Below are 8,355 nucleotides of genomic sequence, written 5' to 3' on the forward strand. Positions count from 1 at the left end.
TTGTAGCAACAAAGAGGGGGTTCCAAATTTTCCTAACCATCCCATATGAAGCAGCCATAGTAGCCTCAGTGACCTCTACAATCTGATAGTGTGCCCTGTCCACAATGGTCCTTAGGGGTACCCTTTGATTCTCGAAGATCCTATCATTCCTATCTAGCCAGATGTGATTGGCCAAATAGGCACAGGTGATACCGCCCTATATGGCAATGTTCGGCGACCGCATGGTAGCCCTCATGTGGCGAAGGAGATCTTCTACTGTCTCAAAGGACCTCGGTATGAGGAACAGAGCCCTCCTCTAGATCTATGTGACTCGTGGGCATACAAGCAATGCATGACCAACGGACTCCACCGACTCAAGACAATCCACACACACCAGAGGGACCCTAACCCTCCTCCTAGCCAGTATACTCCTAGTTAACAGACAGTCACAGACCACCTTCTAGATGAATAGAGTAACAGGAACAGCGAATAATCCTTCGCTTAACCCATTCCTCCGATACTATAGCACCTGCTAACAGATCTATGTATAGCTCTTAGGATACGATCATCCTAGTTGGTTTTTCTATTAACCACTCTCTCCTCTCTCTCTTCTATATGTACCTTATTCCTCTATCATGAAATATACAAACTGTTAGGAAAAATTTAAATGCGCACGCGGCCCGAAATTTGGCCGCGTGCGCGTTTGAGAGGGAAAACAAAAAGGTAACGCCCAGCGGGCGTTACGCGTTTGGTTTCGGAAACAAAAGAAGGAATTAAATGCGCACGCGGCTGGTCCCGGGCCGCGTGCGCGTTTGAGAAATACCGTTTGAATTGGAAACGCCCAACGGGCGTTTTTGGTTTAAATGGGAACACGCCAGCGTTCGCGTGAAGAGCGCGGACGCGTCCGCCAAAAAGACCTTTTTGCCCCTGCGTAAAACCCCTATATATACCCCCTATTTCATCTCTTTTGAAACACGAAAAAAAAAATTGAGAAAAACAGTAGAAAAATTCTGGAAAAATTCTTCTCCCTCTTAGCCACTTCCAAATTCTGTTTTTACATTTTTATTAAGTTTATTTAGTTCTTTTCATTCCGTTCTTTGCTGGATCTGCAAGTCCGATCGGGTTCGTTTTGACTTCTTCCGAGACGTGCCGAAGAAGAGGTTGTAGGGTCGTCGTATCTCCGAGAAGGATTGCCGGGTGACCCGTACGTGGGGGCAAATACTTCTTTGGGACAGCGTCTACGCGCTTCGACCTGCTTTCAATCAGGCTACTTTCTTCTACCTTTATTTTTAATTTAATATTAGTAGATTGGTAGGATTTGAAATTCTATGATATAGACTTATTAAATGCATAGATTTATTTTGTGCTAGAATAGATTTATTTTGTATTAAAATAGAATTATTTGGATGCCGAATGATATGCATGTATATTATTTCCTTTAAAATTTTCCATTAATTGAATTAATAGATTTATTGTTTATTTAATTGATATATTGCTAACAATCCAAAGAAGTATTTATTTTTGTTAGTAATATATAATTAATTAAATTCTTTATTACAATTGTGGCATATTAGATTTTAATTGCAATAATTGTTTTTGCTAGCACATCATCAATAATAAATTATTCTAAAGAGTTAATAATTTGGTTAACCTCCAAGAGGTTTATTATACCTCCATTTGGACTTCTCAAGGAGTAATTTCCAGATCCCATTCAAACGGAAAATTCGGAAATTGGTTGATACATAATAGTTAATCTATTGAATTGACTTATTAGATCTCAATAAATTATTCTAATAAAGGAATAAATATTTTAATTCGCTGAATTGACATTTTAGATCTTAATTACAATAATTGATTTGCCATAAAATTAGTAATCAATTATTTCAATAAGGCAATAATTCAAATCTAACATATAATTCATTAAATTGATATTTTAGATCTCAATTAAAATAATTGATTTGCTACTACTAAATTAGTAATCAATCATTGCTAATTCGGAAAATTCAAACGAAAAATTTTGAAATTAGTTAATCCACAATATCTAATTTAAATTTGCATTTAGGTTATTTTAAATATTGAATTTGTGTGATTTCTAGTGATTATATCCACTAACTAATAGTGTCTAAGAAAAGCTTGTCAAAAAGGCATACGTGCCTAAGAAAGGCTGGTACTTAAGTGAGCCTAGTGCTCCACCACCGATCTGGAGCTGATCTGGCTATTAGTTTTTTGGATATATCAATTAGACATCCAAAGTTCAATATAAATATTACTGCAATCTTTTGACATAGATTTTTTTTTATTTCAATCAGGTTTCTGTTACTATTCTGTAACCCTGATCCTATGGCCTCAAATACTAGTGACCATCTTAGTGCCAAACCTGAAAAATTTGATGGCCATAACTTTAGGAGGTGGCAGAACCAAATGCGGTTCTGGCTCACCACATTAGGGTTAATCTCAGCCATAGGTGAAAGTACGATCGAAGTTGATAACGGGTCCAACCCAACTACCTCTTCCAACACTGAACATTCTGCCTCCACTAGCACACCCTCTAGGACACCTGATGAGATAGATTATCATTGTATCCATAGAATCCTAGGTGCTCTTTCTGAGAGGCTGTATGATATCTATTACACAGCCAAGAGTGCCAAAGAACTATGGGACACCCTAGATAGCAAATATGGTCTTGATGATGCTGGGGTAAAGAGGTTCAAGGCCTCCGACTTCAATAAGTTTAGGATGGTAGACTCAAAGCCTATGAATGACCAAATTCATGAATTTGAAACCCTGATCCACCAGCTTAGGGCTAATGGAACCAATTTGGATGAATCATTCCAGGTAGCCTGTCTGATAGATAAACTACCTACTTCCTGGTCTGATTTTGCTAAGACCCTGAGCCATACCCAAGGAGTTCTCACCCTAACCCAAGTCTTAAACTCCATTAGGATTGAAGAGCAGCATAGGCTCAGAAATAATACCTCTACTGGACCCAAGAATAATGCATATAATGTAGAGGCCCCTCCTAAGAAAAATCAAAACCGACCATTCCGTAAGAATTTCAAGAAGAAACCCTACAACCCTAGAAACCCTAACCACCACTATAATGGGAAGCCTATTCAATCCCAGGAGCAGAAGAAGAAGAAAGAGGAAGGTGGTGCTCGTTTCTGTTATGTGTGTGGTCGGACCAACCATTTGTCTCCACAGTGCTTCTATAAGAAGACTGCACCTCTTCAATCTAAGAAGAAGGGTCCACACACATCCAGTGCTCAAGTCAACATGGTGACTTCCGGCGCTGGCTCCTCTGAGACAGCTTTCAGGTCTGTTTTCTTCACTCCTGAAGTTAACATGACTTTACAAGCACTAGATTGGTGGATTGATACCGGAGCTGGTATTCATATTTGTTCGGATCGTTCCTGGTTTTCTTCTTACCAGATCTCAAGTGGAGGAGCTGTGATCATGGCAAACAGCTCAGAGGCACGTGTGTTAGGAGTAGGACGTGTGGACTTAAAGCTTACATCTGGAAAAGTCCTGTCACTGCACGGAGTCCAACATGTTCCAGTTGTCAGAAGAAACCTCATTAGTGGTTCCTTGCTTGTCCAGCAAGGCTTTCGTCTTGTCTTTGAGTCCAATAAGGTTGTAATTTCTCATGGTGTTATGTTTATTGGAAAAGGATTCCTTAGTGAAGGATTGTTCAAATTGAATGTAATAGCTCCTTCAATAAATGAAAATCCTTTGATTATGAATATAGAGTCTCCTTCTATTTGGCATGGTAGATTAGGTCATATAAATTATAATTCAATTAAGCAACTTATGAACCTAAATCTAATACCAAAAAGTGATCTCAAGAACCATGAGAAATGTCAAACTTGTGTAGAAGCCAAACTCCCTAGGAAACCTTTTAAATCTGTTAATAGGGATTCTGATCTATTAGAGTTGATTCATAGTGATGTTTGTGACTCTGGTAGAACTTCTAGGGGAGGTAACAGATACTTTGTAACATTTATAGATGATCTATCGAAGTTCTGTTACATCTACCTAATTAAAACCAAGGATGAGGTGCTCAGCAAATTCAAAATTTTTAAGATTGAAGCTGAGAACCAACAGGAAAAGAAAATTAAAATCCTTAGATCAGATCGGGGAGGTGAATATACATCAAATGACATAACTCAATTCTGTGAAGATCATGGAATCATTCATGAAGTGACTGCACCCTATTCTCCCCAATCAAATGGAGTAGCAGAAAGGAAGAATAGGACTTTAATGGATATGGTGAACTCCATGCTTATAAGCTCAGGAGTGCCAGAAAATTTGTGGGGGGAAGCTCTTGTTTCAGCCTGTTATATCCTTAATAGGATTCCCTCTAAAAATAATGATCTAACCCCATATGAAGTTTGGAAACATAAAAAACCTAATCTTAGCTATTTAAAAGTGTGGGGGTGCTTGGCAAAAGTGAAAATACCTGATTTTAAGAGAAAGAAAATAGGCCCTAAAACAGTGGATGCCATATTCATAGGTTATGCAGCCAATAGTAATGCTAATAGATTTCTGGTAATAAGTTCAGAAATAAATGATATTAGTAACAACACTATCATAGAAGCCAGAGATGCAACATATTTTGAAGACACCTTTCCACTTAAGACTAGAGTAGATAGCGGTATAGCTAGTAGCTCTAGTAGAATAAGGACAAGAGAAATAGAAGTAGAAGCAGAACCTAGGAGGAGTAAAAGATCCAGGATAGAGAAAACATTTGGAGATGATTTTTATACCTTCCTAATAGAAGACTCTCCAACTACCTTTGAGGACGCAATGAAGTCTTTGGATTCACCTTTTTGGAGAGAAGCTGTGGACAATGAGATGCAATCAATTATCCAAAACCATACTTGGGAATTGACTGATCTTCCTCCTGGTTGTAAAACAATAGGATGCAAATGGATCTTTAAGAAGAAACTTAGGCCTGATGGCTCTGTAGATAAATTTAAGGCTAGATTAGTTGCCAAGGGCTTTACTCAGAGACCTGGGGTAGATTTCTTTGATGTTTATGCACCTGTAGCTAGGATAACTACTATCAGGGTCCTTATAGCATTAGCCTCCATTCATAGATTAGTGATTCATCAGATGGATGTTAAGACAGCTTTTCTAAATGGAGACTTAAATGAAGAAATTTATATGGACCAACCAGAGGGATTTAAAACCCCAGGCCAAGAAAATAAAGTTTACAGACTAGTCAGATCTCTTTATGGTCTTAAACAAGCACCCAAGCAATGGCACTTGAAATTTGATGAAACCATAATGACATTTGGATTTGAAATCAATAGCACAGACGAATGTGTATATCATAAGAGAGTTGGACACAAATTTGTGATCTTGTGCCTTTATGTAGATGATATACTGATCTTTGGGACAGATCTTCAGATAATTGATGAAGTAAAACAATTTTTAAGTCATAAGTTTGATATGAAAGACTTGGGACAAGCTGACTTAATTTTAAATACCAAAATAATTAGAAGTGCAAATGGAATTAAGTTATCCCAAAGTCATTATGTTGACAAGATACTCAATAAATTTAATTATTCGGATTGTCAGCCTGTCTCTACTCCCTTTGATCCCTCTACACATCTTAAGAAGAACTTAGGAACTCCTATCCTTCAAAGCCTATATGCTCAAATCATAGGCTCACTAGGATTCCTAACAAACTACACTAGGCCAGACATAGCATATGCTGTAAATAGACTTAGTAGATATACTGTTAATCCAAATAGAGATCATTGGACAGCATTAGAGAGAATTCTTAGGTATCTTAAGAGTACCAAGTCCTATAGTTTGCACTTTAGTGGGTTTCCTGCTGTTTTAGAAGGCTATAGTGATGCCAACTGGATCAGCGATACCTTAGATGTTAAATCCACCACAGGATACGTCTTTCTCCTAGGAGGTGCTGCTGTGTCTTGGAAATCCACCAAACAAACCTTAATATCTAGGAGTACCATGGAGTCTGAACTGATAGCTTTAGACACTACTAGCACTGAGGCTGAGTGGCTCAGAGATCTACTTATAGACCTTCCTGTAGATGAGTCACCTTTACCACCTGTCTCCTTACATTGTGACTGTAAATCTGCAATAGATAAGTGCAACCAAGAAAATGCCAATGTAAAAATGAACAGGCACTTAAAAGTACGTCATAAATCATTGAGATATAAATTGAAAAATAATGTTATTGCCTTGAATTTTGTAAAATCAGAAAATAATTTGGCTGATCAGCTTACAAAAGGTTTGTCTAGAACAGTAGTTCTAGAGTCGTCGAGGGGGATGGGGCTTAGCCCATAAAGATAGATCACCACGGTGGGAACCCAACCTTAAAAGGTTCAATGGGTAGAAACAAACCGGAGTGTGACTAAGAGGAGCACTATTTCATGTTTTCCTCATCCCTATGGCGCTAGTGCTCATAAAAGCAAGCGGTAGGATGAGTTCGTTTGTATAACTCTTAATGAGTCCGAGACCCAAGAGGCAGGAGCTTCCTTGCTAGCTTCCTTATTAGGACTCACCTATATGTGCAATCGTGAGGCCGCGATTATGGAAAATGGGCGATTCCCTAAAAAGCACATGATAGATACCTGCGCATGGCCATAATAGCGCAACCCGCTTAGAACCCAGATCGGGCTATATTATGTGTGCTGTTGATTTAATCTGAGCCATGGACCGAGGTTCAAGGTTAAGACCACCTTGGCTCCACAGATGTAATCAATTGTCACTAAGTGAAGGTTCAAACCGAAAGGTACCTACACCTATTACATAATATAAGATATCCAGCATTTTATTTTGATTTTAAAATTATTTAAATTTTTGTGGGGGATTGTTAGGAAAAATTTAAATGCGCACGCGGCCCGAAATTTGGCCGCGTGCGCGTTTGAGAGGGAAAACAAAAAGGTAACGCCCAGCGGGCGTTACGCGTTTGGTTTCGGAAACAAAAGAAGGAATTAAATGCGCACGCGGCTGGTCTCGGGCCGCGTGCGCGTTTGAGAAATACCGTTTGAATTGGAAACGCCCAACGGGCGTTTTTGGTTTAAATGGGAACACGCCAGCGTTCGCGTGAAGAGCGCGGACGCGTCCGCCAAAAAGACCTTTTTGCCCCTGCGTAAAACCCCTATATATACCCCCTATTTCATCTCTTTTGAAACACGAAAAAAAAAATTGAGAAAAACAGTAGAAAAATTCTGGAAAAATTCTTCTCCCTCTTAGCCACTTCCAAATTCTGTTTTTACATTTTTATTAAGTTTATTTAGTTCTTTTCATTCCGTTCTTTGCTGGATCTGCAAGTCCGATCGGGTTCGTTTTGACTTCTTCCGAGACGTGCCGAAGAAGAGGTTGTAGGGTCGTCGTATCTCCGAGAAGGATTGCCGGGTGACCCGTACGTGGGAGCAAATACTTCTTTGGGACAGCGTCTACGCGCTTCGACCTGCTTTCAATCAGGCTACTTTCTTCTACCTTTATTTTTAATTTAATATTAGTAGATTGGTAGGATTTGAAATTCTATGATATATACTTATTAAATGCATAGATTTATTTTGTGCTAGAATAGATTTATTTTGTATTAAAATAGAATTATTTGGATGCCGAATGATATGCATGTATATTATTTCCTTTAAAATTTTCCATTAATTGAATTAATAGATTTATTGTTTATTTAATTGATATATTGCTAACACAAACTTCCAGTTCTTTATGGTATCAGAGCACCTCTTCCTCAAACGAGAAGAAAGTGATCATTTTTCACTTCTATATGGCCTCCAGCGACTCCTCCAACGCTACGATCGCTATCAGTAATAACCCCACCACCATTACCACACAACTGATCTCGATCAATGCAGCAACCCAGCTTCCATTGAAGCTTACGTCATCTAACTTCACCTCGGGTTACGTTGACGGCACAAACCCATGTCCGCCGAAGGAAGACTTCTCTTCCTCCGCCTCTACGTCTCCTTCTCCAGCGTATCTTCTCTGGTTTCGGCAGGACAAGCTCCTGCTCCATGCAATCTTGGCTTCCGTTTCCGAAGCCGTCATCCCACTGATTGCTACGTCGGAGACGTCTCATGCTGCTTGGTTGAAACTATCCTGGCTCTATGCCAATCGTTCTCGTACTCGAGTTATGCAACTCAAAGAGGATCTCAGCCATATACAACGTGGTTCCCGATCTATCACTGACTTCCTGCACACTGTGAAGATCATTGCTGATGAATTAGCCGTCATTGATTCGCCTCTCTCGGCAGATGACATCACTCTCCATGTCCTTAACGGACTCGGACCAGAGTACCGGGATATTGCTGCTCCCATTCATGCTCGTGAGACTCCTTTCACCTTTGAGGAACTGCATGATCTGTTGCTCGG

Source organism: Phoenix dactylifera, chromosome 1, assembly GCF_009389715.1.
Source record: "Phoenix dactylifera cultivar Barhee BC4 chromosome 1, palm_55x_up_171113_PBpolish2nd_filt_p, whole genome shotgun sequence".
Classification (NCBI taxonomy): domain Eukaryota; kingdom Viridiplantae; phylum Streptophyta; class Magnoliopsida; order Arecales; family Arecaceae; genus Phoenix; species Phoenix dactylifera.